Genomic DNA, 5,497 nt, shown 5'->3' with positions numbered 1-5,497 from the left:
TAATGGCTGAGTAGCATTCCATGGTATACATCTACCATGTCATCTAATTTTTATCGGCTTTAGCTCTGTCACATGTCTTCCCAAAAGTGATGACCACAGAGCCATAAGTGAGGTATTAAAAGAGAACAAGAAACACATTGCTTAATAGTTCAAAATTATTACACTGCCATTGATTTTTAAAATGTCTTGTTTGGAATAACACCTATGTCACATTATTTAAAATAACCTTAATTGTGTCATCCCTTTGTTCTTTGACACTGATTTTTGTTAATAAGTCTATATAATGCTGACCTTCTGGGCCAAATCTCATGGAAAAAGGAAATGGTCATAATGGGACATAAATCTAATGGTCAGAAAATGGACTAAAAATTGGAAAAGTTATACTTCTTGCATGCTGTGTAAATTCTTTCTGGTGGCAATTTCATTTAAAGGAGAACATCTATTTAAAAAACAGCTTATTTTAGTTGCATACCTCTTCTCTCAAGGAATTTGTAAATATGGAAGTACAGAGGCAAAAAAATCACAATATGAGAAAAAAATACATGACAAATGAACAACAGCTCAGTAAAACATAAGTTTCATGAGAGCAATATCACACTTATTAACAGATGTATCATTATACATCATGTACAGGCACTGGAACACAATATGTGCTTAGTAAATCATTGTTGAATGAGTAAAAAATGGGAAGTGAACAGTAAGAGGGCAAATTAAAATAAATTCCATCTTTTCCTCCCCTTTTAATCAGTTTATTAAACATGACAATTTTCATACATTTCAGGTTTATTTACGCACACATCTTTGGTCAAATGCAAACCTGATTTGGTCAGATATCTAAGGTCAATTCAACATGAACTTAGCTTCGTGAATGCCTGCTGTCTGTTAACCTTGCCACAACAGAAGGCCATTGGATGATTAGGATACTGAGTTCATTTTGTGTCTTTGATTTCTGGCTAGGTCACTGATAACAATTTTGGTAAGTTTCCTTTATGACCAAGGAGGTGCTTTGTTCGGATAAATTGTATATATGTAAAGGTTTTATGAAATAAATCAATTTTTGAATCTTCCTGTGACCAAATTTAAGAACTTTTCAAAGATAATAGAAACATAACTCACATGTACCTATGAGACCACAAAACTGAGTTGTTTTAGAAAACTTTGTTTTAATTTGCTTTCTAGAGTGGTTAGCCAGGCTGAATATTCATTTTGTTCCTCTTCTGCAATACTTTACAAGAACTGTGTGATCATCATTTTACTATATCCATCATTTTTTGTGCCACCCCTTTGAGCTCAGTTTTGTTTAAAGTAAAATATTTAACATTTTTTAGAAAATGTTATCATAAATTACCAGCAGGCAGGGTTCAATGCAACTGTGGTTCTTCTCTTCAAGGACTGTTAGAAATTTCACTAACTTAGCAACACTGAAAATCTGGCCTTACACTTGTAACATTTGCCACGTGATACTTTAAATAATCTTCCAAATGTCAGCTGTAATGTTATCTCTCCCTGCTAAGACAATGGAAGGGCCCAAAATTAGCTAAGAAAAGACAGCTGGGTTTATCAAGGGTTCTTGAAGGAAGATGCCAGAAAATCTTGATTAATACCGTCACTCCCTCTGGAATTAATTTTTAGTTCTCCCATCAGGTGTGTTGATGGAAAGAGGTCTTACAGTTCTAGTAATTGCCTCGGATTCCTTTGCTGTCCTTCATCAGTACCTCTAATGAAGTCTGAGCCATAGCCTGGGGTTGATGCCAGACTGGAATGCAGGGAGGCTGAAAGCTGACACCAGTTCAACGGAGCAAAGGGCTCTGTGCTGAGGTTGTCTCCATGACAACTTGGGTATTTTCCTGGTGATGCATTTACACAGCAGGGTTAAAGTTCTGTGAAAGCAACAGCTGTTGTAAAAACAGTATATTAAATATGTTTAGGACTGTAAAATGTACATTCTTCTCTGTGGCATTTTATTGGGTGAAATTCTAAACAGGCAAAATGTATTTAAAACAATGATGGAATATTTCTTTAGACAAATTTATTTTTGTTTTTGAAAGGAAGAGTAAGGAAATATTTAATGGTCCTTATTTTCTAGCATTTTTTTAAAAAATTATCTTTTCATATCAACATATCCAGCCTACAGCCCTCACCCCATTGTGCTGACCAGTATGTCTGCAATAAGTTACTTGATAGGTAGCAGTTGGGGGAAATGAAAGCAATACATTTGCTTCTGTAACCAAAATCATTTGTCATGCTTCTTATTTGATGCTGTTCTTTTCTATTCACCATCTTTTAGTCTTCCATGCTAACTGATTATTCTGACAGGTATTTAAAAAAGAAACAAAGCATTTTTCAAACAGTTCAAAAAATATGTTGATGTTTTAATAGAACAATTTTTGTTTGTTCACTTTTTACAAACAAACTTATGCCCAGCATTTTGGTACACTGCACTGATTTACAAGAGGTAACCTGACCTGAACTCTGAATTCTGTAAATCCATGCATCACCGTGGCATTCTGAATAGAGTGACCAACTGTCCCAGTTTTACCCGGACAGAGGATTTTCCTGAGACGTAAACATTTTGCTACAAAAATTGAGAAAGTTCCAGGCAAACCAGGACTTCTCGGTCACTCTAGTGTTCAATAAACACTGGCCAGCATCTGTTAATATGCCAGGCTCTATACTAAGGCAGTGAGATCTGAGGTCAACTGGTCATTGCTCTGTTCCCACCTCTTTCGGTAACTTTGTAGAAAACCTGCAGCAAATTGATTCTGGCTCTTAATCTGAATGTGTTCATATCTCTAACAGGAGATAATAGAAGGTGGATGTTACTCATGTTAGTTCCTGGAATGTTGAGAAGCCAAAGCACTCCCAGGTGAGTGTATGTTTCTGCCCTCGGCTGCCATCTTGGTTGGAATGAAGGGCCATTTTCCAGTGGCCTCCTGATTTTCTCTGCCTCCACACCAGTAGCGGGCCAGCTTTGGCCTGGGAAGACCATTCATATAGTACCTTTCCTTGCAGCTGGAGGTGGAGAGTGCAAGATTCCATCTGTCCTGGTCAAATCAAGACAAACCCAGTAAAATCAGTCTTGTGGTATTTTACCCTTGCATTCTTCTGTCCTGGGTGTTGGGCAGAGGAAATTAAGAAAAACAATCTATAAAATCTCCAGCCACAGAGAATATTTGCTGGGAATATTTTTCTACATCAAATGAAGCAAGATGTATTGGCTGACTGGCTATACCATCTAATATAAGTATCCCTGGTAAGTTCGAGAACATTTGACACATTTTTTTCTTTCCTTGAAAGCAAGGTTCATGACATTGGTCTACTTCTATTGTTTATGACTAGAGGAAAGGATGCACCCATGCCAGCCTTTTAGAAACACATCTCCAAAGTAGAAAATAAGGTAGCCAATGGGATGCACACCTTGCATTGTAACCAAGCAGAGTATCCCGATAGTGGGAGTGGAATCCTCCAGCCACACGCACAGAGGCGTAACCCCATGCCTGGGTATTCATTCATTTACTTACCAGATATTTAATGAGTGCTTACTGCACGTCAGGCTCTGCTCTATGTTCTGAGAAAAACCTAGTGGGGAAAAACAAATAAACGAGCCAGAGATTCTTGCCCTCAGTGAAGCTTACGTTCTACTGAAGGAAACCAAATTAAAACTCTAGAGTTTGTATACATGTGAACACAACACAGAGCTTATTATGGTCATGGCCCTTACAGAAGAGATTAAAACTCACCTGTTTTCTTAGCTGAATGAACTTATGTTGACAAGTTAACAGACAGACTGAGCAACTACGGTGCATTGCTAGATGCAAGAATGGAGATTTTGCAGGTAAATTGGATCTGGTCTGAACTTTTGATTGAATCTTGAAGCTGGTTGAGATGAACTGCTTTTGGAAAACTAGTTCTGTAGCTAGTCTATGGCCACCATGACCAGACACCAACTGAGGGCCACAGACAGGTAGATAATTTCGATGACCTACAGTTCTTATGGACAGATAGTCCCAACAGAGAGCGTTTTTCAAACTTAATCCTCATTGTGCTAAGAACAAACTTCTCATGGCAGATATGTTTTCCTTTATGTTAATGCTTCTGTGTATTTCACTCAGATATCAGAAATTGACTGATCATATTCAATTTACCACTCAAATGATTTTCCCAAATATTTTGATAGATTTCCAAAAGATTGACCAGAAACTGGAGCTCCTGGACAGTGTTAATTTACATGAATAAACTAATGATAGTGAAAATAAATGACTGCATTTAATATTAGATTTTTCAAATAGAAGGTACTATAGTGCTTCATTTGTAACATTGGTGTCTCTTGGACTATGCATCTGAACAAAGATAAGGTATAATTTTAATAATCACTACATCCCACATTTAATATTGTCAAGGATTTTTAAACAATCTCTTCTGCTCATAGCGTGTATACAGGTGATAAAGGTCTTTCTTACTTTAAAACAAAGGTCCAGTGTAAAGAGAATTCCATTTTGAGTTATTTCAGAGACAAGAAAGAAAGATTAAACTTGTGTTCTTTATGAAATAAAAGAAAGCTGTTTTGTATCTACTATATTCCTAGCAAGGCTACAGAATAAAATTTGATGCTGTTTAAAAATAAAATCATCTTGGAGGAAAGCCATGGAACTGAGCCTAATAGGCACCTGCCAAAAGATCTTATCTGGAGCCATCTCCTCCCGAGTGTGATATGTTTTTAAGCATCTGAAAAGCCTACATTATTTCTACCTACAGCTAAGAGGTCTAGGGTAAGTAGAGAAGGCCTTGGTCTGTGGCTCCTTTTAGAGGTTTGGTTTGGGTTTACAATCCACTCTTAGAAGATAGATATAACTATTTTTAAAAAGTTTCTCGATTTTGGAGGACAAGGATGGAATATGAAGTCCTGGGTTGAAAAACCTATGTCCTAAAACTACCTGGTTGGACCAGTTTCAATCTGGAAACAGGCCTCTAGTGATGGCCTCTAGAATTGAACCCGTTGGAACTACCCAAACAGACTGCCCACACTGCAGAATTGAGCTGGCTGTGGACCATGAATCAGAAGATGAAGCTTTTTTAACTGGCTTTCTCATCAGCTCATGGGCCATGTTTCTTTAGGGAAAGGATTTAATTCATCTAGGAATCTATTTTCTCTGTTGTGAGCTGTGCTCCCTTTCTGCCCTTCACTTCTGCAGGACTGGGTGCTTCCACTCCAGAGCTATGCCCCACCTCTGGGACTCTCCCACTGCCTGCACTCCCAGCACAGAAAGCAGTCTAAGAGAGAGGCTTCTCTAAGATTAGTGAATCCTTTAAAATCCGAACACATCAGCAGATGGGAGTGCCATCTGATAATACCCTTCTGATGATGGATACAGTTGCTTTCTTAGTGGGGAATCCCAATGATCCCTTAAAAGTGAGCCTGGGAAAGAAAGGTTAAAAAGAATGTGTACTATTTTCCTGAAACCTAATTTTTTCTAAATTCTAAGCCTTTTCTAAATAG

The sequence above is a fragment of the Aotus nancymaae genome, unplaced genomic scaffold (assembly GCF_030222135.1).
Source record: "Aotus nancymaae isolate 86718 unplaced genomic scaffold, 86718_ANA_hifiasm-v0.15.2.pri h1tg000041l, whole genome shotgun sequence".
Taxonomy (NCBI): Eukaryota; Metazoa; Chordata; class Mammalia; order Primates; family Aotidae; genus Aotus; species Aotus nancymaae.
This window is presented reverse-complemented; position numbering follows the sequence as displayed.